The sequence below is a fragment of the Phyllobates terribilis genome, unplaced genomic scaffold (assembly GCF_046119375.1).
Source record: "Phyllobates terribilis strain yellow unplaced genomic scaffold, ASM4611937v1 Scaffold_11__3_contigs__length_659146591, whole genome shotgun sequence".
NCBI lineage: Eukaryota > Metazoa > Chordata > Amphibia > Anura > Dendrobatidae > Phyllobates > Phyllobates terribilis.
In genome coordinates, this window is record NW_027362771.1 from 561788574 (window position 1) to 561815851 (window position 27278).

Consider the following 27278-nt stretch of genomic DNA (forward strand, 5'->3'; position numbering starts at 1 on the left):
TGCTAGAGATGGGGTGCACCTTACGAAGACTGGAAAACATGTATTTGGAAGTCGCCTTGCTACACTCATCAGGAGAGCTTTAAACTAGAACAATGTGGGAAGGGAAGCAAAAGGCCAGAAAAAGCCATACAGCTGACAAATACTATTGAGATCTCTGCTACTGGAAGTGGAAAGGAAGAGCAAAGACAAAACAATTTAAATAATAAAAATATGGGAGGAAGAGAAACCAATCACAAACTAAAATGTTTTTATACAAATGCACAAAGCATGGGCAACAAACAAGTAGAATTGGAACTACTAATGCAGGAAAAGAAATATGATGTCATTGGAATCACTGAAACTTGGTGGGACGATACACATGATTGGAATAAAAGGCTAAAAGGATACAACTTATTTGCAAGAAACAGACTTGATAAACGAGGAGGAGGTGTCGCATTGTATGTTAGAAAAGCGTATATCTGCACAGAGATTGAAGCTTCAGAGACTGGGAGTTCTGTGGAAACTGTGTGGGTAAGAATACAAGGAGAGAACAACGGAAAGGACACCATTGTAGGCATTTACTACAGGCCACTTGGGCAAGCTGAAGATATGGATGAACTCTTTATGTATCAAATGACCAAGTTCTCCAAAAAATATGACGTAGTGGTCATGGGAGATTTCAACTATCCAGACATTTGTTGGGAATCTCTCTCAAGTAAAACTAAAAGGTCAAGCAAATTCTTATCCTCTCTTGCTGACAACTTTATCTTCCAAAAGGTAGGGGAGAAAACAAGGGGATCTGCTACTTTGGATCTAATCCTTATAAACAGGGAGGAAATGGTTGAGGAGGTAAAGGTGGCTGGGACCCTAGGAGGCAGCGATCATGCTATTATAGAATTTTGGATAACTAGAGGAGGAAGACATGTGAAGACTCAAACTTCAAGGTTAGATTTTAGAAAGGCAGATTTTAAGAGACTCAGAAAGAGAATAGTAGGGATCCAATGGCTGGATGTCCTTAAGGACAAAAATGTCCAGAACGGATGGGAAATTTTTAAAAATGAGATTCTCAAAGCACAATCGTTAACAATCCCGAAAAGTAGGAAGAATGGGAAGCGTTTAAGGAAACCAGGATGGATGAACACAGAACTTAAACACATGCTAAAAAGAAAGAAAGAAATGTTTATTAAATGGAAAGAGGGAGGCATATCTAAAGAAGATTATAATGCAGTCTGCAGATCCTGCTGGGCACGTATCAGTTTAGCTAAAGCTGACAATGAATTAAGGCTTGCAAGAGATGTCAAAAGCAATAAAAAAGGATTTTGGGGGAATGTCAAAAGTAAAAGAAAAGTCAAAGATGCTATAGGATTTTTACAGGATGAAAATGGAGAAATGGTAAGAGAGGATGTTGAGAAGGCCGAACTTTTTAATTCCTATTTTGAATCTCTTTTCTCTCAGAAAGAAAATGTAAAATCAACTGATCTTCACTGTCCTTTTAAAGGAATAGAGGAATCCAAGTTATCTGTAAACAGAAAGATTGTGAGGGAATATTTAGCTAACATAAATGAGTTCAAGTCTCCAGGTCCAGATGAATTACACCCCAGAGTACTGAAGGAGATCGTAGAAGAAATTTTAGAACCACTCTCCATAATCTTTGAAAATTCTTGGAGAACAGGAGAAGTCCCAGAAGACTGGAGAAGAGCAAATGTTGTTCCTATCTTCAAAAAGGGGAAGAAGGTGGACCCAGGGAACTATAGGCCGGTGAGTCTGACTTCTATACCAGGAAAGATCTTTGAACAAATTATTAAACAACATGTATGTATGTACATGGATAAGAATAAAGTGATTAACCAGAGTCAGCATGGGTTTGTAACTAACAAGTCATGTCAGACTAACTTAATTTCCTTCTATGACAGAATCACTGACTGGGTGGATCAGGGAAATGCTGTAGATATAGACTTCAGCAAAGCATTTGACAAAGTATCTCACACCATCCTTATTGAAAAAATGACCAAGTATGCAATGGACCAGGCAACTGTTAGGTGGATTCATAACTGGCTTAGTGATCGGACTCAAAGGGTGGTTGTAAATGGCTTCACATCCAGCTGGATGAATGTCTCAAGTGGGGTACCACAGGGCTCCGTCCTGGGACCTGTATTGTTCAACATCTTTATCAATGATTTAGATGAAGGAATTGAGGGTAAACTGATTAAATTTGCTGATGACACAAAGCTAGGAGGGATAGCTAATACTAGAGAAGAGAGAGAGAGGATTCAAAAAGACCTAAATAAACTGGAGCAGTGGGCAGCAACCAACAGAATGGTTTTTAACAGGGAAAAATGCAAAGTACTACATCTGGGCAATAAAAATGAAAAAAGCATATACAGAATGGGAGAAATAGAGCTAAGCAACAGTACATGTGAAAAAGACTTAGGTATACTAACAGATCATAGACTGAACATGAGTCAACAGTGTGATGCAGCAGCAAAAAAGGCAAATACAATTCTGGGATGTATTAACAGAAGCATGCAGTCTAGATCACGTGAAGTCATTATCGGTCTTTACTCCTCTTTGGTCAGACCTCATCTGGAATAATGTGTACAGTTTTGGGCACCACATTTTAAAAAAGACATTGACAAACTGGAGCAAGTTCAGAGAAGAGCGACCAGAATGGTGACTGGTCTGCAAACCATGTCCTATGAGGAACGGTTGCAGGATTTGGGAATGTTTAGCTTGCAAAAAAGAAGACTGAGAGGAGACTTAATAGCTGTCTACAAATATGTCAAGGGCTGTCACATTGTAGAAGGATCATCTTTATTCTCATTTGCACAAGGAAAGACTAGAAGCAATGGGATGAAACTAAATGGGAGGAGACACAGATTAGATATTAGAAAAAACTTTTTGACAGTTAGGGTGATTAATGAGTGGAACAGGCTGCCACGAGAGGTGGTGAGTTCCCCTTCAATGGACGACTTCAAACAGAGGCTGGACAGACATCTGTCTGAGATGATTTAGTGAATCCTGCTTTGAGCAGGGGGTTAGACCAGATGACCCAGGATGTCCCTTCCAACTCTACCATTCTATGATTCTATGATTCTATGTTAAGGCAGCTTGATGGAATAGCATCCCACAGGTGAAGCTGGGCCTCAGGGCAGTATAGCAACGGGGATGCAGGACAAGGAGACTACGCCGGGCCAGAGCAAGAACAGGGACAGACACGATACTCACTTCAGTACCTTTTACTGGTGGAATTTCAGGCACTCCCCGGAGCACTGTAGGGTGAAGGGTGTATGCGCTGGTTGACCTTGCGGTAGGGCCTTCTCTTGGAGTGCAAGCTCCCGACTTACGGGGCCTATGTGTCTCCTGGCTCTGGTACGTATCAGCACTTTAGCGCTTCTGGGACCTGTAGTTCTCCAGGGATTCCGGTTTATCTTACTGGGTCGTGGAGATCCCGGCAAGCTTCGGACCCGGTGTCCGGTAACTTCTTCTTAGGGGTGAGCTACTTAAGCTCCTCTGCCCCCTATGAGCTAACTCTCTACTCGTCGCCTTCGGCCTACTCAGACCCTCAAAAGGCCACTCACACAAACGGCAGCGTGCCGCGGTTCACCGATCTTATGGCGCCGGCACACCTAAAGCTCACCTCTCTGAGCTACGCTGAGTCTGGACTACACTCTGTATTCAGGCTTGCACCAACTGAACTCTCAGAGGAATTGCTGAGTCACTGAGCTCCACTGCAGACTGACCTGTTTCTGTGTCTCACTGCAGGAACTCATCAACAGACTAGACTCCAGCATAGACTAACTGCTGCCTGGTCCCACCTTCCCTTATATATCTCCCTAAGGAGCTCCCTCTGGTGGTCTGAGGTGGAAGGTGGAGGTGTGTGAATGGTTATGGGGGCCTCTTGTGGAGGAATCCTTCAATACACCCTTCTGGGTCTGTGATGCCAAGCACAGCTGGGCTTCACACTGTCATGATGACTTGAAATACAGTCAGCATCGGCAATTTTTGTTGGTCTCTCAGGAGACTTAATCCATGGTATGCAAATGACAGAGTGTTAGCTCCACCCAATTGCCAAAGGAAATCTTGCGCCTCACAGCATCGTATTGATGATTTTCCCTTGGAACAGGAGAGAGCAAGCTGATCTGCCCGCAATGGCTGCAAATGACCTCTTCCCTGAGCCCTCAGACTGCAACTTTCAAGATGCCTTGCGGCAGTTGGGGGAGGGCAGTGGTCATTTGGAACTCACCATGGCTTAAACGAGCTCTTCCTGGAAGTGGGGATTTCTTGGTCACTTGAGTTACTTTAACTTTGTGTAGTGGCAGTATCGTAGCCCATGAGGTTTAACCGAGGCGTAATTATTGCTAATTAAAAACTTTTCCCAATATCCTGTCATGATGATTTGAAATACAGTCAGCATTAGCAATTTTTGTTGGTCTCTCAGGAGACTTAAACCATGGTATGCAAATGACAGAGTGTTAGTTTCTCCCAATTGGGAAAAGAAATCTTGCACCCCACAGCAACGTATTGATGATTTTCGCTTGAAGCAGGAGAGATCGAGCTGATCTGCCCGCCATGGCCAAAAATGACCTCTTCCCTGAGCCCTCAGACTGCAACTGCCAGGATGTCTTGCAGCAGCGGGGGTAGGGCAGTGGTCATTTGGAACTCACCATGGCCTAAACAAGCTCTTCCTGGAAGTGGGGATTTCTTGGTCACCTGAGTTACTTTAACTTTGCGCAGTGGCAGTATCGTAGCCCATGTGGTTTAACCGAGGCGTGATTATTGCTAATTGAAAACTTTTCCCAATAGCCCGCCATGATGACTTGAAATACAGTCAGCATCGGCAATTTTTGTTGGTCTCTCAGGAGACTTAATCCATGGTATGCAAATGACAGAGTGTTAGCTCCTCCCAGTGGGGAAAGAAAATGTTGTTCCTCACTGCATTGTATTGATGGTTTTCACTTGGAGCAGGAGAGAGCGAGCTGATCTGACCTCAATGGCCAAAAATAACCTCTTCCCTGAGCCCTCAGACTGCAAGTCCCAGGATGCTTTGTGGCAGCGGAGGAAGGGCAGTGGTCATTTGGAACTCACCATGGCTTAATCGAGCACTTCCTGGAAGTGGGGATTTCTTGGTCACCTGAGTTACTTTAAATTTGCGCAGTAGCAGTATCGTTGCCCATGAGATTTATCCAAGGCGTGATTATTGCTAATTGAAAACTTTTCCCAATATCCCGCCATGATGACTTGAAGTACAGTCAGCAACGGCAATTTTTGTTGGTCTCTCAGGAGACTTAATCCATGGTATGCAAATGACAGAGTGTTAGCTCCTCCCAATTGGGAAAGGAAATCTTGAGCCCCACAGCATCGTGTTGATGATTTTCGCTTGGAACAGGAGAGAGCAAGCTGATCTGCCCGCAATATCCAAAAATGACCTCTTCCCTGAGCCCTCAGACTGCAACTCCCAGGATGCTTTGCGGCAGCGTAGGAAGGGCAGTGGTCATTTGGAACTCACCATGGCTTAAACAGCTCTTCCTGGAACCTGGGATTTCTTGATCACCTGAGTTACTTTAACTTTGCGCAGTTGCAGTATTGTAGCCTATGAGGTTTAACAGAGGCGTTATTATTGCTAATTGAAATCTTTTCCCAATATCCTACCATGATGACTTGAAATACAGTCAGCATTGGCAATTTTTGTTGGTCTCTCAGGAGACTTAATCCATGGTAAGCAAATGACAGAGTGTTAGCTCCTCCCAATTGGGAAAGGAAATCTTGCACCCCACAGCATAGTATTGATGATTTTCGCTTGGAACAGGAGAGAGCTAGATGATCTGCCTCCAATGTCCAAAAATGACCTCTTCCCTGAGCCCTCAGTCTGCAACTCCCAGGATGCTTTGTGGCAGCGGAGGAAGGGCAGTGGTCATTTTGAACTCACCATGGCTTAAACGAGCACTTCCTGGAAGTGGGGATTTCTTGGGTCCCCTGAGTAACTTTAACTTTGCTTAGTGGCAGTATTGTAGACCTTGAGGTTTAACCGAGGCGTGATTATTGCTAATTGAAAATTTTTCTCAATATCCCGCCATGATGACTTGAAATACAGTCATCATCGGCAATTTTTGTTGGTCTCTCAGGAGACTTAATCCATGGTATGCAAATGACAGAGTGTTAGCTCCTCCCAATTGGGAAAGGAAATCTTGCGCCCCACAGCATCGTATTAATGATTTTCGCTTGGAACAGGAGAGAGCTATCTGATCTGCCTGCAATGTCCAATAATGACCTCTTCCCTGAGTCCTCAGACTGCAACTCCCAGGATGCTTTGTGGCAGCGGAGGAAGGGCAGTGGTCATTTGGAACTCACCATGGCTTAAACGAGCTCTTCCTGGAAGTGGGGATTTCTTGGTCACCTGAGTTACTTTAACTTTGCGCAGTGGCAGTATCGTAGCCCATGAGGTTTAACCGAGGCGTGATTATTGCTAATTGAAAACTTTTCTCAATAGCCCGCCATGATGACTTGAAATACAGTCAGCATCGGCAATTTTTGTTGGTCTCTCAGGAAACTTAATCCATGGTATGCACTCCCAATTGGGAAAGGAAATCTTGCGACCCACAGTATCGTATTGATGATTTTCGCTTGGAACAGGAGAGAGCTAGATGATCTGCCTGCAATGTCCAAAAATGACCTCTTCCCTGACCCCTCAGACTGCAACTCCCAGGATGCTTTGCGGCAGCGGAGGAAGGACAGTGGTCATTAGGAACTAACCCTGGCTTAAACAAGCTCTTCCTGGAAGCTGGGATTTCTTGGTCTCCTGAGTTACTTTAACTTTGCGCAGTGGCAGTATCGTAGCCCACGATGTTTAACCGAGGCGTGATTAATGCTAATTAAAAACTTTTCCCAATACCCCGCCATGATGACTTGAAATACAGTCAGCATCGGCAATTTTTGTTGGTCTCTCAGGAGACTTAATCCATGGCATGCAAATGACAGAGTGTTAGCTCCTCCCAATTGGGAAAGGAAATCTTGCGCCCCACAGCATCGTATTGATGATTTTCGCTTGGAACAGGAGAGAGCTAGATGATCTGCCTGCAAAGTCCAAAAATGACCTCTTCCCTGAGCCCTCAGACTGCAACTCCCAGGATGCTTTGCGGCAGCGGAGAAAGGGCAGTTGTCATTTGGAACTCACCATGGCTTAAACAAGCTCTTCCTGGAAGCTGGGATTTCTTGGTCTCCTGAGTTATTTTAACTTTGCGCAGTGGCAGTATCGTAGCCCATGAGGTTTAAACGAGGCGTGATTATTGCTAATTGAAAACTTTTCCCGATATCCCGTCATGATGACTTGAAATACAGTCAGCATCGGCAATTTTTGTTGGTCTCTCAGGAGACTTAATCCATGGTATGTAAATGACAGAGTGTTAGCTCCTCCCAGTGGGGAAAGGAAATGTTGTTCCGCACTGCATCGTATTGATGGTTTTTGCTTGGAGCAGGAGAGAGCGAGCTGATCTGCCCGTAATGTCCAAAAATGACCTCTTCCCTGAGCCCTCAGACTGCAACTACCAGGATGCTTTGCGGCAGCGGAGGAAGGGCAGTGGTAATTTGGAACTAACCATGGCCTAAACAAGCTCTTCCTGGAAGTTGGGATTTCTTGGCCTCCTGAGTTACTTTAACTTTGCGCAGTGGCAGTATCGTAGCCCGTGAGGTTTAACCGAGGCGTGGTTATTGCTAATTGAAAACTTTTCCCAATATCTCGCCATGATGACTTGAAATACAGTCAGCATCGGCAATTTTTGTTGTTCTCTCAGGAGACTTAATCCCTGGTATGCAAATGACAGTGTTTGCTCCTCCCAATTGGGAAAGGAAATCTTGCGCCCCACAGCATCGTATTGATGGTTTTCGCTTGGAGCAGGAGAGATCGAGCTGATCTGCCTGCAATGGCCAAAAATGATCTTCTCCCTGAGCACTCAGACTGTAACTCCCAGGATGCTTTGCGGCAGCGGGGGAAGGGCAGTGGTCATTTGGAACACACCATGGCTTAAACAAGCTTTTCCTAGAACCTGGGATTTCTTGGTCACCTGAGTAACTTTAACTTTGTGCAGTGACAGTATCATAGCCCTTGAGGTTTAACCGAGGCGTGATTATTGCTAATTTAATACTTTTCCCAATATCCTGCCATGATGACTTGAAATACAGTCAGCATCGGCAATTTTTGTTGGTCTTTCAGGAAACTTAATCCATGGTATGCAAATGACAGAGTGTTAGCTCCTCCCAGTGGGGAAAGTAAATGTTGTGCCACACTGCATCGTATTGATGGTTTTCGCTTGGAGCAGGAGAGAGCGAGCTGATCTTCCCACAATGGCCAAAAATGACCTCTTCCCTGAGCCCTCAGACTGCAACTGCCAGGATGCCTTGTGGTAGCGGGGGAAGGGCAGTGGTCATTTGGAACTCACCATGGCTTAAACGAGGTCTTCCTGGAAGTGGGGATTTCTTGGTCACCTGAGTTACTTCAACTTTGCGCAGTGGCAGTATTGTAGCCCATGAGGTTTAACCGAGGTGTGATTATTGCTTATTGAAAACTTTTGCCAATATCCCGCCATGATGACTTGAAATACAGTCAGCATCGGCAATTTTTATTAGTCTCTCAGGAGACTTAATCCATGGTATGCAAATGACAGAGTGTTAGCTCCTCCCAATTGGGAAAGGAAATTTTGCGCCCCACAGCATCGTATTGATGATTTTTTCTTGTAACAGGAGAGAGCTAGATGATCTGCCTGCAAAGTCCAAAAATGACCTCTTCCCTGTGCCCTCAGACTGCAACTCCCAGGATGCTTTGCGGCAGCGGAGAAAGGGCAGTTGTCATTTGGAACTCACCATGGCTTAAACAAGCTCTTCCTGGAAGCTGGCATTTCTTGGTCACCGGAGTAACTTTAACTTTGTGCAGTGGCAGTATCGTAGCCCATAAGGTTTAACCGAGGCGTGATTATTGCTAATTGAAAACTTTTCACAATACCCCACCTTGATGATTTGAAATACAGTCAGCATAGGCAATTTCTGTTGGTTTCTCAGGAGACTTAATCCATGGTATGCAAATGTTAGCAGACGATTAATCCGCGTGACATTCAGAGTTTAGAACACAGAATGTAGGTTTATTCATATCCAGCATAGGCACAGCATGGAGTCTGGTGTTACTGCAGCATGAGGAAATCAAAAAACATATATAACAACAACACAGGAAGAGAAGGAGGTGGCATCCTGTCCGTGGGAGTTTTTTTTTTTTTTTAACTAAACAACCTCACAATATGCACAACATATGGAACAGCACAGTAGTTGTTGCAATACACATACAGATTAATATGTATTATTCCAACACCCCCACTCAACAACTACTTATCCTCTTATTCCCATTGTGGTTCTCAATTCTTGGAACTTAGCTCGTGGCAATGGCTTTGTCATAATGTCAGCTACCGTCTTATCAGTTTCACAATAGACAAACTGAATTATCCCACGATCTATCAAATCACGTAGATGATGATGTCTGACGTCAATATGCTTGGTTCTAGCACTGTTCTTTTCACTGCATGCAAGTTTAATGCATCCTTGGTTGTCCTCATAAATCACCGTCGGCTGAGTTGTCGGTTTGCCAAAATCGTCCATCAATTGTCTTAGCCAAACAACCTCCTGGCTTGCATAGGCTGCGGACACATACTCCGCTTCTGTAGATGACAAGGCAACAGACACTTGTTTCCTACTAGATCAGGAGATTGAACTTTCTCCAACTTTAAACAAGTATCCACTTGTGGATTTACGATCACGCGAATCACCAGCCCAATCCGCATCTACATAGCCGGTAAGTTCTAGATCTCCTGCTGCAGATAGTTTTAAATTTACATCTTGCGTTTCTTTCAAATATCTTAAAAGTCTCTTAACAGCATTCCAGTCTCTTTGGCGCGGTTTTTCCACATATCTGCAAAGGATTCCAACTGTTTTTGTGATATCCAGTCGAGTCATAGTTGATATGTATAGAAGTGCCCCCACTGCCTGACGATATTTCTCATTGTTAGGCAACAGGTCATCTTCTCCTTCCAGCTTCAGGTAGGATGGTTCCATTGGGGTTGATATACCTTTGGCCTCTGACATTTTAAACTGATTCAGAATCAAATTAATTTTTGCACTTTGGTTTAGAAGAAAACTTCCATCTTCCTCTCTCTGGATTTGGATTCCTAGATAATATGTCACACTTACAAGGTCTTTTGTTTCAAAGTGCTGATTCAGAATTTCAGTCATTTTTCCAATTTCTGCGTCGTCTTGATGAACAACAATCACGTCGTCCACATATAAGAGAATATACATCCACTTTCCATCTGTATATTTTGTGTATAAGCACGGATCTGCTTGACCTCTTTTAAATCCTTCTTCCAACAAGACTTTATTCATCTTGGTGTTCCATGCTCTTGCTGATTGCTTAAGACCATAGAGAGATTTTTGTAGTTTGCAAACAAGATTCTCTTCACCTCTTTTTACATAACCTTCAGGTTGAATCATGTATAAGTCCTCCTCAATGTCACCATTTAAAAGAGCAGTTTTTATATCCAAATGTCTGACATACATCTTTTGTACAGCAGCTACAGCTAACAAAGCTCTGAACGTGGTCTGTTTAGCGACTGGAACAAATGTAGCATCGTAATATTCGCCATACTTTTGAGAATATCCTTTTGCGACCAACCTTACTTTGAATCTGTGGACTTTACCTTCAGAGTCATATTTGGTTTTGAAGACCCACTTGCACTTGATTGCCTTTTTGCCCTGTGGTAGCTTGGTGAGTTTCCAAGTTTGGAGTTGATGAAGTGATTTGATTTCCTCATTAGCGGCATCGATTCACTTTGTTCTTTCATGAACAGGTAGTGCTTGCATTTCATCCCATGACTGCGGCTCTGACTCAGGTAGTGTCTTGACAATGTAGGATAGACGTTTAGCTGGTATACCTTTGTTTGATCTTGACGACCTCCTGATTTCAGATTCACCTGATTTTTCTGTTGTTCCTTCATTAGTTGAAGAATCCAGCCAGACCTCTGCATCCTCCTTGTTGCTGTCTTGTAATTGTGACTTCAGCTGGACTACTGGCGTGATGTCACAAAACTTGGGTAATACAAAGTTCTCATCAATCACTACATCTCTACTTATTGTGTTCTTGTTTGTTTCTGGGTGTAGAATCCTATAACCTTTCTGGGTTTTGCTGTAGCCTACCAGGATACCTTCTTTAGCGTGAGATTCCCACTTAGTTCGCTTTTCTTTGGGAACATGTACAAATGCTTTACTTCCGAATATTCTTATGTGATGTAGTTTTGGCTTTCTGCTATTCCATTGCTCAAATTAAGTTTTCTCTGTAGCTTTACCTGGTAGTCTGTTCTGAAGATAGCAAGCTGTCATGATTGCTTCACCCCAATATGCTGTGGGCAGATTTGCATCAAATAACATGCTTCTTCCACTTTCACATAGTGTTTGGTTCCTTCTTTCCGCGACACCATTTTGCTCTGGGTTGTACGGTACCGTGCTCTTAAATAGGATTCCATTTTTCTTTAAAATGCTCTGTGTCTCATTACTTGTATATTCAGTCCCATTATCTGCACGTAGAATCTTTGGCATTCTTCCAAATTTATTATATACTTCAGCTAGGTATATTTCAAGTTTCTCTGGAACTACCTTCTTGCTGTGAAGCAGGTGGACAACTGTATATCTTGAATGATCATCAATAAATGTGAGAAAATATCTCTTCTTCCCTGGAGTCAGAGTGCTCATTGGACCACAGACATCTGTGTGTATTAAATCTAGTGGCTGTGCTGTTGTTGTACTAATTCTCTTAGGAAAAGCTTTCCTAGACATTTTCCCTTTGATGCAGCTAGTGCACTTCATTGTCTGGTTACATAGATCAATTGTAATATCCTCAGCTAGTTGCTTTTGGACTAACTTTCTTATTGCTTCTGGGTCTCTGTGTGCCAGACGCCTATGCCACACATGAATACAGTTTTTATGCTCTTCTTGTTGCGCTGTATACACACACTCTTTGCATTTCAGCTGATAAAGTTCATCTGTGATGTTTCCCTTTGCTAGTGTGTGACCTTCCTTTGAGATAATGCAGCTATCATGCTTAAATGTAACTTCATTTCCTTGTTTTGTGAGTTTCTTCACAGATAGTAGATTACTTTCAAGACTAGGCACATACAGCACATCTTTTACTGGGATCTTCCTGCTTTGTGTTGGTGAGATTTGACAATCAATATAACCATCTCCTATGCCTTCTGAAGTCATGTACTGACCATTAGCCATAATCACTTTCTCTGATTTACTTTGGTCAAGCTTAGAAAAGAAGTCTCTGTTATTAGTCATGTGACTAGTTGCTCCAGAGTCTATACACCATGCATGCTTTGATGTATTTGCACTGACAGTAAATGCAGTTTCAGTATTCACAGAATCATTTTCTCCAGATACAGCACTTTTAACCCTTTGATGACTGCTTTGCTTTTTCAGCTGATTCATTCTAGCTTTCCAGAATCTGCAGTCAGCTTTCAAATGTCCTGATTTCTTGCAAACAAAACATTCACGTGTTTCTTTTATGTGCTTCCTGTTATCAGTTAGGTTTTGTGTCTGTAAAGCAGATTCTGTGTTGCATGTCCTACTGTTTACACCTTCTGCCTTTCACTTATATTCATCTATGAGCTTACCCCTGACATACTCCAGTGTAAGCTCATCATCTGGACGCGCATCTAGTGCGGTTACAAGCGTATCATATCTCTCTGGAAGGTCACTAAGCAGTAATGCGGCCACATGAAAGTTCTTTAGATCTTCCCCAATGCCTCTCAGGCTTTCTACAACTTCCAGAACACTTCTTATGTAATCCTGCATATCCTGGCCTTTCTGTAGCTTAGACTGGTACAGCTTTCTCATGAGATAGAGCTTATTGCTTACATTTATCCTCTCATGTACCTTTTGCAACTGCTCCCACATTTTCTTTGCAGTATTACATTTACACACATGCACAATCTGGTCATCATCTATACTGAGTGATATGGTACTTTGTGCTTTCTGATCCATCTCTGTCCACTCCTGTGGCAATGGGTCAGGTTTAGGCTCCTGTGTGTATTTCCACGTACCTTCTCTTATCAGCAGCATATTCACTTTGAATTTCCAGGATTGATAATTCTGGTTAGTGAGACTTGGCACTGTAAATTTCATGGAGCTGCTGCTGGTGGCCATCTTTGCTTCTTCTCAGCTTGCTGTCTTTCTTTCTTTTCTTTCCTCTGTGTTCTGGGGATCTGTGACTCTGGTACATCTGGGCCCATCACCTGTTAGCAGAGGATTAATCCGCGTGACATCCAGAGTTTAGAACACAGAATGTACGTTTATGAAATATCCAGCATAGGCACAGCATGGAGTCTGGTGTTACTGCAGCATGAGGAAATCAAAAAACATATATAACAAAAACACAGGAAGAGAAGGAGGGGGCATCCTGTCTGTGGGAGTTTTTTTTTTTTTTTAACTAAACTTTGTTAACATCCTCACAATATGCACAACATATGGAACAGCACAGTAGTTGTTGCAATACACATACAGATTAATATGTATTATTCCAACAGCAAGTGACAGAGTGTTAGCTCCTCCCAGTGGGGAAAGGAAATGTTGTGCCACACTGCATAGTATTGATGGTTTTCGCCTGGAGCAGGAGAGATCGAGCTGATCTGCCCGCAATGGCCAAAAATGACCTCCTCCCTGAGCACTCAGACTGCAACTCCCAGGATGCTTTGCGGCAGTGGAGGAAGGGCAGTGGTCATTTGGAACTCAACATGGCTTAAACAAGTTTTTCCTAGAAAATGGGATTTCTTGGTCACCTGAGTAACTTTAACTTTGTGTAGTGACAGTATCATAGCCCTTGAGGTCTAACCGAGGCGTGATTACTGCTAATTTAATACTTTTCCCAATATCCTGCCATGATGACTTGAAATACAGTCAGCATCGGCAATTTTTGTTGGTCTCTCAGGAGACTTAATCCATGGTATGCAAATGACAGAGTGTTAGCTCCTCCCAATTGGAAAAGAAAATATTGCGCCCCACTGCATCGTATTGATGATTTTCACTTGGAACAGGAGAGAGCTAGATGATCTGCCCGCAATTTCATAAAATGACCTCTTCCCTGAGCCCTCAGACTGCAACTCCCAGGAAGCTTTACGGCAGCGGCGGAAGGGCAGTGGTCATTTGGAACTCACCAAGGCTTAAACAAGCTATTCCTGGAAGCTGGGATTTCTTGGTCACCTGAGTTACTTTAACTTTGCGCAGATGCAGTATCGTAGCCCATGAGGTTTAACCGAGGCGTGATTATTGCTAATTGAAAACTTTTTCCAATACACCGCCATGATGACTTGAAATACAGTCAGTATAGGCAATTTTTGTTGGTCTCTCAGGAGAATTAATCCATGGTATGCAAATGACAGAGTGTTAGCTCCTCCCAGTGGGGAAAAGAAGTGTTGTGTCACACTGTAACGTATTGATGGTTTTCGCTTGGAGCACAAGAGAATGAAATGATCTGCCCGCAATGGCCAAAAATGACCTCTTCCCTGAGCCCTCAGACTGCAACTGCCAGGATGCCTTGCAGCAGCGGGGGAAGGGCAGTGGTCATTTGGAACTCACCATGGCTTAAACGAGCTCTTCCTGGAAGTGGGGATTTCTTGGTCACCTGAGTTACTTTAAATTTGAGCAGCGGCAGTATCGTAGCCCATGAGGTTTAACCGAGGCGTGATTATTGCTAATTGAAAACTTTTCACAATATCCCGCCATGATGGCTTGAAATACAGTCAGCATAGGCAATTTTTGTTGGTCTCTCAGGAGACTTAATCCATGGTATGCAAATGACAGAGTGTTAGCTCCTCCCAATTGGGAAAGGAAACCTTGCGCCCCACAGCATCGTATTGATGATTTTCGCTTGGAACTGGAGAGAGCTAGATGATCTGACTGCAATGTCCAAAAATGACTTCTTCCCTGAGCCCTCAGACTGCAACTCCCAAGATGCTATGCGGCAGCAGAGGAAGGGCAGTGGTCATTTGGAACTCACCATGGCTTAAACGAGCTCTTCCTGGAAGTGGGGATTTCTTGGTCACCTGAGTTACTTTAACTTTGCGCAGTGGCAGTATTGTAGCCCATGAGGTTTAACCGAGGCGTGATTATTGCTAATTGAAAACTTTTCACAATATCCCGCCATGATGGCTTGAAATACAGTCAGCATAGGCAATTTTTGTTGGTCTCTCAGGAGACTTAATCCATGGTATGCAAATGACAGAGTGTTAGCTCCTCCCAATTGGGAAAGGAAACCTTGCGCCCCACAGCATCGTATTGATGATTTTCGCTTGGAACTGGAGAGAGCTAGATGATCTGACTGCAATGTCCAAAAATGACTTCTTCCCTGAGCCCTCAGACTGCAACTCCCAAGATGCTTTGCGGCAGCAGAGGAAGGGCAGTGGTCATTTGGAACTCACCATGGCTTAAACAAGCTCTTCCTGGAAGCTGAGGTTTCTTGGTCACCTGAGTTACTTTAACTTTGCGCAGCGGCAGTTTCGTAGCCCATGAGGTTTAAGCGAGGCGTAATTATTACTAATTGAAAACTTTTCACAATACCCCGCCATGATGACTTGAAATACAGTCAGCATAGGCAATTTTTGTTGGTCTCTCAGTAGACTTAATCTGTGGTATGCAAATGACAGAGTGTTAGCTCCTCCTAATTGGAAAAGGAAATCTTGCACCCCACAGCATCGTATTGATGATTTTCGCTTGGAACAGGAGAGAGCTAGATGATCTGCCTGCAATGGCCAAAAATAACCTCTTCCCTGAGCCCTCAGACTGCAACTCCCAGGATGCTTTGCGGCAGCGGAGGAAGGGCAGTGGTCATTTGGAACTCACCATGGCTTAAACAAGCTCTTCCTGGAATCAGGGATTTCATGGTCACCTGAGTTACTTTAACTTTGCTCAGCGGCAGTATTGTAGCCCATGAGGTTTAACCGAGGCGTGATTATTACTAATTGAAAACTTTTCTCAGTGCGCCGCCATGATGATTTGAAATACAGTCAGCATCGGCAATTTTTGTTGGTTTCTCAGGACACTTAATCTGTGGTATGCAAATGACAGAGTGTTAGCTCCTCCCAGTGGGCGAAGAAAATGTTGTGCTGCACAGCATCGTATTGATGGTTTTCACTTGGAGCAGGAAAGAGCGAGCTGATCTTCCCACAATGGCCATAAATGATCTCTTCTCTGAGCCCTCAGACTGCAACTGCCGGATGCCTTGCGGTAGCGGGGGAAGGGCAGTGGTCATTTTGAACTCACCATGACTTAAACAAGCTCTTCCTGGAAGTGGGGTTTTCTTGGTTACCTGATTTACTTTAACGTAGCGCAGAGGCAGTATTGTAGCTCATGAGTTTTAACCGAGGCGTTATTATTGCTAATTGAAAACTTTTCCCAATATCCCACCATGATGACTTGAAATACAGTCAGCATAGGCAATTTTTTGGGGTTTCTCAGGGTACTTAATCTGTAGTATGCAAATGACAGAGTGCTAGCTCCTCCCAATTGGGAAAAGAAATCTTGTGCCCCACAGCATCGTATTGATGATTTTCGCTTGGAACTGGAAAGAGCTAGATGAGCTGACTGCAATGTCCAAAAATGACTTCTTCCCTGAGCACTCAGACTGCAACTCCCAGGATGCTTTGCGGCAGCGGAGGAAGGGTAGTGGTCATTTGGAACTCACCATGGCTTAAACAAGCTCTTCCTGGAAGCTGAGGTTTCTTGGTCACCTGAGTTACTTTAACTTTGCGCAGCAGCAGTATCGTAGCCCATGAGGTTTAAGCGAGCCGTGATAATTACTAATTGAAAACTTTTCCCAATATCCCGCCATGATGACTTGAAATACAGTCAGCATCGGCAATTTTTGTTGGTCTCTCAGGAGACTTAATCCATGGTATGCAAATGACAGACTGTTAGCTCCTCCCAATTGGGAACGGAAATCTTGCGCCCCACAGCATTGTATTGATGATTTTCGCTTGGAACAGGAGAGAGCTAGATGATCTGCATGAAATGTCCAAAAATGACCTCTTCCCTGAGCCCTCAGACTGCAACTTCCAGGATGCTTTGTGGCAGCGGAGGAAGGGCAGTGGTCATTTGGAACTCACCATGACTTAAACAAGCTCTTCCTGGAAGCTGGGATTTCATGGTCACCTGAGTTACTTTAACTTTGCTAAGCTGTAATATCGTAGCCCATGAGGTTTAACCGAGGCGTGATTATTGCTAATTGAAAACTTTTCCCAGTGCGCCGATGCTGACTTGAAAAACAGTCAGCATCGGCAATTTTTGTTGGTCTTTTAGGAGACTTAATCTGTGGTATGCAAATGACAGAGTGTTAGCTCCTCCCAGTGGGGAAAAGAAATGTTGTGCAGCACAGCATCGCATTGATGGTTTTCGCTTGGAGCAGGAGAGAGCGAGCTGATCTTCCCACAATGACATAAAATGACCTCTTCCCTGAGCCGTCAGACTGCAACTGCCAGGATGCCTTGCGGTAGCGGGGGAAGGGCAGTGGTCATTTGGAACTCACTATGGCTTAAACGAGCTCTTCCTGGAAGTGAGGATTTCTTGGTTACCTGATTTACTTTAACTTTGCGCAGTGGCAGTATCGTAGCCCATGAGGTTTAACCGAGGCGTGATTATTGCTAATTGAAAACTTTTTCCAATATCCCACCATGATGACTTGAAATACAGTCAGCATCGGCAATTTTTTTTGGTCTCTCAGTAGACTTAATCCATGGTATGCAAATGACAGCGTGTTAGCGTCTCCCAGTGGGGAAAGGAAATGTTGTTCCGCACTGCATCTTATTGATGGTTTTTGCTTTGAGCAGGAGAGAGCGAGCTGATCTGCCCGCAATGGCCAAAAATGACCCCTTCCCTGAGCCCTCAGACTGCAACTGCCAGTATGCCTTGCGGCAGTGGGGGAGAGGCAGTGGTCATTTGGAAGTCACCATGGCTTAAACGAGCTCTTCCTGGAAGTGGGGATTTCTTGGTCACGTGAGTTACTTTAACTTTGCGCAGTGGCAGTATCGTAGCCCATGAGGTTTAACCGAGTCGTGATTATTGCTAATTGAAAACTTTTCCCAGTATAGCGCCATGATGACTTGAAATACAGTCAGCATCGGAAATTTTTGTTGGTCTCTCAGAAGACTTAATCCATGGTATGCAAATGACAGTGTTAGCTCCTCCCAAATGGGAAAGGAAATCTTGCACCCCAGAGCATCGTATTGATGATTATCGCTTGGAACAGGAGAGAGCGAGCTGACCTTCCCACAATGGCCAAAAATGACCTCTTCCCTGAGCCCTCAGACTGCAACTGCCAGGATGCCTTGCGGTAGCGGGGGAAGGGCAGTGGTCATTTGGAAGTCACCATGGCTTAAAAGAGCTCTTCCTGGAAGTGGGGATTTCTTGGTCACCTGAGTTACTTTAACTTTGCGCAGTGGCAGTATCGTACCCCATGAGGTTTAACCGAGGCGTGATTATTGCTAATTGAAAACTTTTCCCAGTATAGCGCCATGATGACTTGAAATACTGTCAGCATTGGCAATTTTTGTTGGTCTCTCAGGAGACTTAATCCATGGTATACAAATGACTGAGTGTATGCTCCTTCCAATTGGGAAAGGAAATTTTGCTCCCCACAGCATCGTATTGATGATTTTCACTTGGAACAGGAGAGAGCTAGATGATCTGCCTGTAATGTCCAAAAATTATCTCTTCCCTGAGCCCTCAGACTGCAACTCCCAGGATGCTTTGCGGCAGCGGAGGAAGGGCAGTGGTCATTTGGAACTCACCATGGCTTAAACAAGCTCTTCCTGGAAGCTGAGGTTTCTTGGTCACCTGAGTTACTTTAACTTTGCGCAGCGGCAGTATCGTAGCCCATGAGGTTTAAGCGAGGCGTGATTATTACTAATTGAAAACTTTTCACAGTATCCCGCCAGGATGACTTGGAATACAGTCAGCATAGGCAATTTTTGTTGGTCTCTCAGGAGACTTAATCCATGGTATACAAATGACAGAGTGTTAGCTCCTCCTAATTGGGAAAGGAAATGTTGTTCCGCACTGCATCGTATTGATGGTTTTCGCTTGGAGCAGGAGAGAGCGAGCTGATCTTCCCACAATGGCCAAAAATGACCTCTTCCCTGAGCCCTCAGCGTGCAACTGCCAGGATGCCTTGCGGTAGCGGGTGAAGGGCAGTGGTCATTTGGAACTCACCAAGGCTTAAATGAGCTCTTCCTGGAAGTGGGGATTTCTTGGTTACCTGATTTACTTTAACTTTGCGCAGTGGCAGTATTGTAGCCCATAAGGTTTAACCGAGGCGTGATTATTGCTAATTGAAAACTTTTTCCAATATCCCGCCATGATGACTTGAAACACAGTCAGCATAGGCAATTTTTTTTGGTCTCTCAGGAGACTTAATCCATGGTATGCAAATGACAGAGTGTTAGCTCCTCAAAATTGGGAAAGGAAATCTTGCACCCCACAGCATCGTATTGATGATTTTCGCTTGGAACAGGAGAGAGCTAGATGATCTGCCTGCAATGTCCAAAAATCACCTCTTCCCTGAGCCCTCAGACTGCAACTCCCAGGATGCTTTGTGGCAGCGGAGGAAGGACAGTGGTCATTTGGAACTCACCATGGCTTAAAAGAGCACTTCCTGGAAGTGCGGATTTCTTGGTCACCTGAGTTACTTTAACTTTGCGCAGTGGCAGTATCGTAGCTCATGAGATTTAACTGAGGCGTGATTATTGCTAATTGAAACATCTTTCCAATGCCCTGCCACGATAACTTGAAATACAGACAGCATTGAGAATTTTTGTTGGTCTTTCAGGAGATTTAATCCATGGTATGCAAATGACAGAGTGTTAGCTCCTCTCAATTGGGAAAGGAAATTTTGCGTCCTACAGCATCGTATTGATGATTTTCGCTTGGAACTGGAGAGAGCTAGATGATCTGACTGCAATGTCCAAAAATGACCTCTTCCCTGAGCTCTCAGACTGCAACTCCCAGAATGCTTTGCGGCAGCGGAGGAAGGGCAGTAGTCATTTGGAACTCACCATTGCTTAAACAAGCTCTTCCTGGAAGCTGAGGTTTCTTGGTCACCTGAGTTACTTTAACTTTGCGCAGCGGCAGTATCGTAGCCCATGACTAGTGTTGAGCCACCCCCGTAGTGTTCGAGTTCGGTTCGGTTCGTCGAACACCCGTGTGTTCGCCGAACTGTTCGTCGAACACCGTTAAAACCAATGGCAGGCAAACAAAAACACATAGAAACACATTGAAAACACCTTCAAAGGTGTCCAAAAGCTGACAAATTGCTCAGAAGACATAACTAACACATGGAAAAGTGACAAGTACATATAGTCATGCGAAAATAAAAGAGGTGGAGGAGTAAAAGGAGGGGGAGACACAGATATAGGCATGTCATGCCCTTCTAAAATCCAAAAAGTGAGAAGCCGACACGGCCAGTCCGCTCCTGCCCGTGCCACCTCCGTGTCGCCGGGTTTGTGCCAGAGCCGCGGTGAACCCTGACGGCCAGCCCCCCTCTCCCAATACTGGTGCCTGTCCGCTGGTGGGTCGAGCGAGCCCCCCTGTGGTGGAGGCAGCTCTAAGCTTTTTAATTTAAATTGTCTCTCTAATTTGAATGAATACACTTTAAATCCATTTACAAGGATCTATTGGAGGGCAAGTCTCATGCCAGCAGCCGCGGTAATTCCAGCTCCAGTAGCGTCCACTAAAGCTGCTGCAGTTAAAAAGCTTTTATAAGGATCGAGCTCGGCTGTCCACCGCAAGGCATCCTACTGCCAGTCCCAGCCCCTATGCCTTGGGGTGCCTCCTGATGCTCTTCACTAAGTATCCCATGGTCCCGAAGCATTTCCTTTGAAAAAATTAAGTGTCTAAACTACAGGTGGTGCAGCTTGCTTAACAGCCGGGATAATCCGCTGACTAGCAGACACTGCTACTAGGCACAAAGTATTTCCTGGGCTAGACGCAGTTAAAAATTTGTAATTAGATACTCTCGTTGGATGCTGAGAAAGCATTCCATAGAGTCTCCTGGCACGCCATATATGATTCTCTTAAAAAGCTTGGGGTAGGGGTCTAGGGGACCCTTTTATAGCCAAAATCACGGCCCTGTATCGCAATACGTCACCTAGGCTGAAGATAAATGGAACTGTAGCACCCTGAGGGCTCGGTTGCTACAGACGTATTGCACCTCACCCAGAGGTGTGATATCTCACTCTCAGGTAAGGATGGAGTGTGGATCAGGACCCGACACCTGCATGCATTACACCACATTGCCGTGGGGCAGGGCGACCAATATGCCCCTGAGATGGGCACGACAGTCCCTGTCCCTGGCTGGAGTGGAGGGAGGGAACACTGAGGAAGGGGAACCCTGTAGTGCAGGAGCAGGGAGGAAGCAGTTCCTGGGCACCATCTTAGTTCAGTGCAGAGAAGTCTGAGCAGAAGTGGCAGGGAGCAGGGGCTCTGCATGAGCTCTGCTCCGGAGGCGGGCCTAGTAACAGAGGCCCAGGCCTGGAAGAGGGAGAAGGAAGGAAGAGGAGCGGAGAAGGCTCCAGGAACGAGGAATGAAGGGATCCCAGGGGTGCGGACAGGCGAGTCGCCACCGCACGCCCGAATCCACCTGCGTGGAGGGGTCAGGCCAAAGGGGGAGACCGGTCCCCGAACTAGTGGAGGCAGGAAACGACCCTCAGCTAGAAACCGGAGGCTCTGACATTTTATGTGGCGCAGCCCCTCGCTCCACCCGCTAGGAAGGCACCACATAGGGTCAGGGAAACTGGCGCCAAGTTTACCAAGAGGAGGCCCGAGGCAGCCGGACAGAAGTGTTGGTAAGAAAGGCCAGACAAAGGACACACAAAGGGGGTCCTGTGAAGTGCTCCAAAGTTATCTGGGAGTTGTCTGAGCCCTTCACCTGGTGAGCACAGTACGACGTGGGCAGCCGTTACCTGCAGACGTGGTCTGGATAATAAGAGCTGTGAGTAAAGGCCCTGAACTGCATCACTGACTCCGTGTCGTTACTGCTGCTGCCCTGCACCATCACCCCCATCCTCCGCATACACTGCCCTGAGGCTATACTCCTCCCGTGGGGAGTTATGCTACGCTCTGCTGCACCCACAACACCAGCCTCAGCGGTCTGCCCTGTAGCGGCGGTTCACTCTGACCGCAATCCACGGGTGGCGTAGTTGGACATTTAAACATCAAAACCACATAAATAGTTCCGCCACTGGTTTGACCGCCCTGAGCCACGGAACCGGGTCGCCGCCACGAAGACTACAACCACCAGCATCCACCAAAAAGGGTCCGGCTCCGGGTGTCCCAAGGCCCAGGGGGTGCGTCAGAACATTTTCATCACCTTTCACAATCACCAATGGGACAAGGCAGTGATGTCCTCTGTCCCCTCTCTTATACATCCTAGTGACGGAGCACCTGCTCTCATCAATTCGCCATAACCCCAATATTAGATGGATTGAGGTGGGAGGCACCGAGTACAAGTGCTCTCTATTTGCTGATGATGTCCTAGTATATATCACTCAATCACATATATCCATCCATGCTGTTATGGCTGAAATAGATCACTTTGTTACATGGTAAAATTTTAAAATCAATGCAGCGAAGTCTGAGGCCCTCGATGTCTCCCTCCCCAAATCCATATAGGATTCCATCCAGTCCAACTTTCCCTTTGCCTGGCCCTCACAGGGTATCAAATACTTAGGAATTCCTATTCATAGAGACCTCTCCCATCTATGTTATCTTAATTTTGGGCCCTTTATTGAACAACTCCATACAGACCACGGTTGGCAAGTTAGAACTGTAAGATTCACTACGTGAACCACTGGTGTTTTGTGGAAAAGCACATGTACACTGCATTCCAAATTATTATGCAAAAAGTGTTTAGGAGTGATAAGGGAAGAATTTGTTTGTTTGTCAGTTAAACTCATTGATGGTGATGTGTGTCAGGGCTCTTTATATCACTGTAAGCAATTGCAGACACCTGTGCTAATTAGTTTGGCAGGTGTGTCCAATGAAAGGCAAGACTACTTAAGAAGGCTCTCTCACATTATTAAGCAGCCTACATTTTCTGCCAAAATGGGAAAGAAAAAGGATGTGTCGGCTGCTGAGAAGCAACAAATTGTGGAGTGTTTAGGTCAAGGCATGACTACAATCAACATTGTGCGATGATCAGGATGAAGTGTCTTGGCAATCAAGAAGTATGTAGCTGATTCACAGTACACACGTGTGCGTGCTGATAAGGGCAAATTGAGGACTCTTTCCTACAGGCAATTACGTCAGGTTGAAAGAGCAGCGGCAAAAAAGCCTTAACATAGCAGCAGACAAGTTTTTGAAGCTGCTTGTGCCTCCAACGTCCCCCGAACAACAAGATGCAGGGTCCTTCAGAGGTTTGCAGCTGTGCATGCGCCATCCTGTCGACCTCCTCTATCCACTTCACACAAGCAGAAACGGCTCCAGTGGGCCAAACATTACATGAAGACTGATTTCAAAACTGTTTTGTTCACGGATGAGTGCCGTGCAGCGCTCGATGGTCCAGATGGATGGAGTGGAGGATGGCTGGTTGATGGACACCCCATGCAAACACGGCTACAGCGCCAACAAGGAGGAGGTGGAGTAATGTTTTGGGCTGGAATCATGGGGAGAGAGATTGTTGGCCCCTTTAGGATCCCTGAAGGCGCTAAAGATGAACTCCATAATGTATGTGGATTTTCTCAAACAGCACTTCCTGCCATGGTTCAAGAAGAAGAACCATGTATTTCACAGCAAGATCATTTTTCTGCATGATAATGCACCATCTCATGCTGCACATAAAACATCTGCATCTCTGGCTGATATGGGCATAAAAGGGGACAAACTTATGGTGTGACCCCCATGCTCCCCTGACCTCTACCCCATTCAGAACCTTTGGAGCATCATTAAAAGGAGTGTCTATGATGGCGGGAGGCAGTTCACATCTAAGCAACAGCTCTGGGAGGGTATTCTGTCCTCATGCAAAACAATTGAAGCAGAAACCATCCAAAACCTGACAAATTCAATGGACGAGAGAGTTCAGAAGCTCCTTTCGAACAAGGGGTCCTATGTGAAAATGTAACATCACCTAGAATAAAGTTTTGAGTTGAAAACTGTTTGATTTCAGTTTCTAACAACCTGCTAATGCTTATAATTTCAAAAATGACCATTTTTTTGGTCTTTATTAAAATGAAAAGGTTGATCGAAAAGTTTGGGGGATCTAAGAGTGTGGCAACCCAGTAGTCATGATTACTTCGAATTCTGACAATATGAGGGTCATGCTGCAGGTAGTGCAGCAAGAAGGCACTTATGTGCCTTGCGCATCTCGGAGCCCCAAAATTATTTTTCGGGCTAGATGCAGCTAAAAATTATTTTTAATTTTAAATCTGGTGAAGCTTTAGTGTAGATGGCCTAATAGGATCAGTGCTGCACACTGCTACAAAGCCCAAATTATTTTCCAGTCAAGATACAGATAAACATGATTAGTAATTTGAAAGCTTAAAACAGTTGGTAGGGTGATTTTAACCAATCATCAAGCTTTTACTCTCCCCAGGATGACACAGGGGTAGAAAAGTCATTTCGGATCCATGATTTGTTCATCTTTATGAACGTGAGTCTGTCTACATTATCAGTGGAGAGCCGCGTGCGCTTATCTGTCAGCACACCACCAGCAGCGCTGAACACACGTTCAGACAGAACGCTGGCTGCGGGGCATGACAAGGTCTCCAAGGCGTAAGTGGCTAGCTCCGGCCATTTATCCAGATTGGAAGCCCAAAAAGAGCAAGGGTCCAGTGACACAGTCGTGGCTTCAATGTTTACTTGGAGATACTCCTGTACCATCGTCTCTAGGCGTTGACTATGTGTCAGACTTCTTGTCTCCTGTGGCCTTGCAAAGGATGGGCTAAAAAAGTGGTGAAATGATTCCGCAAAATTGATGTTACCAGCAGATACTGTGGTTCTGTTACGGTTTGAGTGCTGAACACTTGACGGTCCCACGGTTGGCAAGTTGGAACTGTGAGATTCACTACGTGCACCACTGGTATTTTGTGGAAAAGCACATGTAAGATTCTGCAACAGTCTCTGCTGATACTCCTGCATGCGTGCATCCCTTTCTATGGCAGGAATAATTTCTGCAAATTTACTTTTGTACCGGGGATCTAACAGTGTGGCAACCCAGTAGTCAGGATTATTTCTAATTCTCACAATTCGAGGGTCATGTTGCAGGTAGTGCAGCAAGAAGGCACTCATGTGTGTTGCGCATCCAGGAGCACCAAGTCCCTGTTGTGTTGGTGGCGAGGTAACAATCATGCTTCCTTCCTCTGTCCTCTCCCCCCAACCTCGCACAACAGAAATGTGATCAAGGTCTCCCTCATCTGATGAGTCTTCCATCAGTTCGTCCTCCACTTCTTCCTGGGCTCCTGCACCTTCCTCACTAGTTTGGCTGCTACCATGTGCCCTGGTAAAACCATCTCCCCCACCCTCACATGCCTGCCGCCTTGGTGCTGCCGACCGTCTGGACCTTGCAGATGTTAGCCCTTCCGCATACAACTCCTCCTCCTCTACTTCCTCCACCTCCTCTTGTGCCACCACCTGACTCCGAATTCTGTTTAACATGTGCTCCAGCATGTAAATCACCGGAATAGTCATGCTGATAATGGCATCGTCAGCACTAAACATCTTCGTCGCCATTTCAAAACTGTGCAGAAGGGTGCATAGGTCCCTGATCTGAGACCACTCCTCCAGCGTGATTTGCCCCACCTCTGAATCTCGTTGGCCCAGGCTATACGTCAGAACGTATTGCACCAGGGCTTGTCGGTGCTGCCACAGTCGCTGCAACATGTGCAGAGTTGAATTCCACCGGGTAGGCACATTGCATTTTAGCCGGTGAAGTGGCAGGCCCAACGACTTCTGTAGAGATGTAAGTCGCTGAGCTGCGGGATGCGAACGGCGGAAGTGAGCACACAGCGACCGTGCCCTCTGCAGAAGGCCATCTAGTCTGGGATAGTGGGCTAAAAATTGCTGGACAACCAGGTTCAACACGTGAGCCATACAAGGCACGTGTGTGACATTGCCCCGGCGAAGGGTCGCACCCAGGTTTGCAGCATTGTCGCACACGGCCTTCCCTGGTTTCAGGTCCAGTGGAGACAACCATTCATGAAATTGGTTCTCCAGAGCTGACCACAACTCCTCAGCTGTGTGACTCACATTTCCCAGACATTTCAATGTAAAAACCGCCTGATGACGTTGAGCCCTACTGCCAGCATAGTAAGGAGGTGTGCAGGATCCCTTCTGCGCAGTTAGAAATCTTGTGGCATGACCAGACAGGCTTTGGGTGCAGGTGGAAGACCGAGAGGAGGTTGAGGAGGCAGAAGCAGTGGAGGAACTTTGACATAAAGAGGATTGACGCACAACTCGTGGGGACGGCAAGACTTGGACAGCAGCCCCTTGTCCTGCTGTCACCATAGTTACCCAGTGCCCAGTCAGCGACATGTAACGCCCCTGTCCATGCCTACTCGTCCAAGTGTCTGTGGTGAAATGCACCCTGTCACACACAGAGTTTCTCAAAGAAGCGGTGATGTTATGTGCGACATGCTGGTGGAGCGCAGGCACACCTTTCTTTGAGAAGTAGTGCCGACTGGGCATCTGGTACTGGGGCACTGCGACGGACATAAGGTCTCGAAAATCCTCTGTGTCCACCAGGCGGAAAGGCAGCATTTCTGTAGCCAAGAGCTTGCAGATGGTGAAATTCAACCTCTTAGCTTTCTCATGGCTAGGAGGAAATGGTCTTTTACTTGTCCACATCTGAGGGACCGAGGGCTGGCTATTGTGCTTAGACGGGGTTGATAAGGGTGTCCCCAGCAAACTGCCGGTCTGTGAGGAAGATGCAGGCGGACATGTTAGGTTGCCTTGATCCAAAGGTGGTGCTATCGATGTCGGACAGCGCTCAACACCAGCTGGTGTTACCACCTCCAAAGAAAATGATGACCTGCCAATCACGCTGGCTGTTGCGGGTAAAGAGGTGGCAGGTCTGCACCCCAAAACAGGTGTGACTGCTGTCCCCCCAGTCACAGAGGATGAAGAGGCCGCGGATGCACAAGATATGGCAGACGGTGGTTGGCCCGGCCGGCTAGGCCGCATTGTAGCACACTGAGCTTCCCACTGCAACTTATGCTTCATGTCCATGTGCCGGT

The 27278-nt window shown here is 45.6% G+C and overlaps 27 non-coding genes across 27 annotated transcripts; all 27 read left to right on the forward strand.

The window, feature by feature from the left end:
* Nucleotides 1-4280: 4280 nt before the first annotated feature.
* On the forward strand, nucleotides 4281-4421 carry LOC141167869 (U4 spliceosomal RNA). Its single transcript, XR_012251654.1, has one exon. It is a non-coding gene; the product is annotated as a U4 spliceosomal RNA (small nuclear RNA).
* Nucleotides 4422-4701: 280 nt separating this feature from the next.
* On the forward strand, nucleotides 4702-4842 carry LOC141168134 (U4 spliceosomal RNA). The gene has a single exon (XR_012251884.1). It is a non-coding gene; the product is annotated as a U4 spliceosomal RNA (small nuclear RNA).
* A 280-nt stretch (nucleotides 4843-5122) lies between these two features.
* Nucleotides 5123-5263, forward strand: LOC141167889 (U4 spliceosomal RNA). Its single transcript, XR_012251674.1, has one exon. It is a non-coding gene; the product is annotated as a U4 spliceosomal RNA (small nuclear RNA).
* A 279-nt stretch (nucleotides 5264-5542) lies between these two features.
* On the forward strand, nucleotides 5543-5683 carry LOC141167883 (U4 spliceosomal RNA). Its single transcript, XR_012251668.1, has one exon. It is a non-coding gene; the product is annotated as a U4 spliceosomal RNA (small nuclear RNA).
* Nucleotides 5684-5964: 281 nt separating this feature from the next.
* Nucleotides 5965-6105, forward strand: LOC141167772 (U4 spliceosomal RNA). The gene has a single exon (XR_012251562.1). It is a non-coding gene; the product is annotated as a U4 spliceosomal RNA (small nuclear RNA).
* A 280-nt stretch (nucleotides 6106-6385) lies between these two features.
* LOC141168188 (U4 spliceosomal RNA) lies at nucleotides 6386-6526 on the forward strand. The gene has a single exon (XR_012251935.1). It is a non-coding gene; the product is annotated as a U4 spliceosomal RNA (small nuclear RNA).
* Nucleotides 6527-6787: 261 nt separating this feature from the next.
* LOC141167736 (U4 spliceosomal RNA) lies at nucleotides 6788-6928 on the forward strand. Its single transcript, XR_012251527.1, has one exon. It is a non-coding gene; the product is annotated as a U4 spliceosomal RNA (small nuclear RNA).
* A 280-nt stretch (nucleotides 6929-7208) lies between these two features.
* On the forward strand, nucleotides 7209-7349 carry LOC141168425 (U4 spliceosomal RNA). Its single transcript, XR_012252162.1, has one exon. It is a non-coding gene; the product is annotated as a U4 spliceosomal RNA (small nuclear RNA).
* Nucleotides 7350-7629: 280 nt separating this feature from the next.
* LOC141168062 (U4 spliceosomal RNA) lies at nucleotides 7630-7770 on the forward strand. The gene has a single exon (XR_012251817.1). It is a non-coding gene; the product is annotated as a U4 spliceosomal RNA (small nuclear RNA).
* A 278-nt stretch (nucleotides 7771-8048) lies between these two features.
* On the forward strand, nucleotides 8049-8187 carry LOC141167840 (U4 spliceosomal RNA). The gene has a single exon (XR_012251627.1). It is a non-coding gene; the product is annotated as a U4 spliceosomal RNA (small nuclear RNA).
* A 282-nt stretch (nucleotides 8188-8469) lies between these two features.
* LOC141168446 (U4 spliceosomal RNA) lies at nucleotides 8470-8610 on the forward strand. The gene has a single exon (XR_012252183.1). It is a non-coding gene; the product is annotated as a U4 spliceosomal RNA (small nuclear RNA).
* A 280-nt stretch (nucleotides 8611-8890) lies between these two features.
* On the forward strand, nucleotides 8891-9031 carry LOC141167774 (U4 spliceosomal RNA). The gene has a single exon (XR_012251564.1). It is a non-coding gene; the product is annotated as a U4 spliceosomal RNA (small nuclear RNA).
* Nucleotides 9032-13856: 4825 nt separating this feature from the next.
* LOC141167859 (U4 spliceosomal RNA) lies at nucleotides 13857-13997 on the forward strand. The gene has a single exon (XR_012251646.1). It is a non-coding gene; the product is annotated as a U4 spliceosomal RNA (small nuclear RNA).
* A 280-nt stretch (nucleotides 13998-14277) lies between these two features.
* On the forward strand, nucleotides 14278-14418 carry LOC141168318 (U4 spliceosomal RNA). Its single transcript, XR_012252059.1, has one exon. It is a non-coding gene; the product is annotated as a U4 spliceosomal RNA (small nuclear RNA).
* Nucleotides 14419-14698: 280 nt separating this feature from the next.
* LOC141168351 (U4 spliceosomal RNA) lies at nucleotides 14699-14839 on the forward strand. The gene has a single exon (XR_012252089.1). It is a non-coding gene; the product is annotated as a U4 spliceosomal RNA (small nuclear RNA).
* A 280-nt stretch (nucleotides 14840-15119) lies between these two features.
* On the forward strand, nucleotides 15120-15260 carry LOC141168177 (U4 spliceosomal RNA). Its single transcript, XR_012251925.1, has one exon. It is a non-coding gene; the product is annotated as a U4 spliceosomal RNA (small nuclear RNA).
* A 280-nt stretch (nucleotides 15261-15540) lies between these two features.
* Nucleotides 15541-15681, forward strand: LOC141167948 (U4 spliceosomal RNA). The gene has a single exon (XR_012251728.1). It is a non-coding gene; the product is annotated as a U4 spliceosomal RNA (small nuclear RNA).
* Nucleotides 15682-15961: 280 nt separating this feature from the next.
* Nucleotides 15962-16102, forward strand: LOC141167942 (U4 spliceosomal RNA). The gene has a single exon (XR_012251722.1). It is a non-coding gene; the product is annotated as a U4 spliceosomal RNA (small nuclear RNA).
* Nucleotides 16103-16381: 279 nt separating this feature from the next.
* On the forward strand, nucleotides 16382-16522 carry LOC141167965 (U4 spliceosomal RNA). Its single transcript, XR_012251744.1, has one exon. It is a non-coding gene; the product is annotated as a U4 spliceosomal RNA (small nuclear RNA).
* A 280-nt stretch (nucleotides 16523-16802) lies between these two features.
* Nucleotides 16803-16943, forward strand: LOC141167935 (U4 spliceosomal RNA). The gene has a single exon (XR_012251715.1). It is a non-coding gene; the product is annotated as a U4 spliceosomal RNA (small nuclear RNA).
* A 280-nt stretch (nucleotides 16944-17223) lies between these two features.
* Nucleotides 17224-17362, forward strand: LOC141167875 (U4 spliceosomal RNA). The gene has a single exon (XR_012251661.1). It is a non-coding gene; the product is annotated as a U4 spliceosomal RNA (small nuclear RNA).
* A 280-nt stretch (nucleotides 17363-17642) lies between these two features.
* Nucleotides 17643-17783, forward strand: LOC141168502 (U4 spliceosomal RNA). Its single transcript, XR_012252236.1, has one exon. It is a non-coding gene; the product is annotated as a U4 spliceosomal RNA (small nuclear RNA).
* A 280-nt stretch (nucleotides 17784-18063) lies between these two features.
* On the forward strand, nucleotides 18064-18204 carry LOC141167829 (U4 spliceosomal RNA). Its single transcript, XR_012251617.1, has one exon. It is a non-coding gene; the product is annotated as a U4 spliceosomal RNA (small nuclear RNA).
* A 278-nt stretch (nucleotides 18205-18482) lies between these two features.
* Nucleotides 18483-18623, forward strand: LOC141168500 (U4 spliceosomal RNA). The gene has a single exon (XR_012252234.1). It is a non-coding gene; the product is annotated as a U4 spliceosomal RNA (small nuclear RNA).
* A 280-nt stretch (nucleotides 18624-18903) lies between these two features.
* On the forward strand, nucleotides 18904-19044 carry LOC141167882 (U4 spliceosomal RNA). Its single transcript, XR_012251667.1, has one exon. It is a non-coding gene; the product is annotated as a U4 spliceosomal RNA (small nuclear RNA).
* A 280-nt stretch (nucleotides 19045-19324) lies between these two features.
* LOC141168415 (U4 spliceosomal RNA) lies at nucleotides 19325-19465 on the forward strand. The gene has a single exon (XR_012252152.1). It is a non-coding gene; the product is annotated as a U4 spliceosomal RNA (small nuclear RNA).
* A 280-nt stretch (nucleotides 19466-19745) lies between these two features.
* LOC141167981 (U4 spliceosomal RNA) lies at nucleotides 19746-19886 on the forward strand. The gene has a single exon (XR_012251754.1). It is a non-coding gene; the product is annotated as a U4 spliceosomal RNA (small nuclear RNA).
* Nucleotides 19887-27278: the final 7392 nt, after the last annotated feature.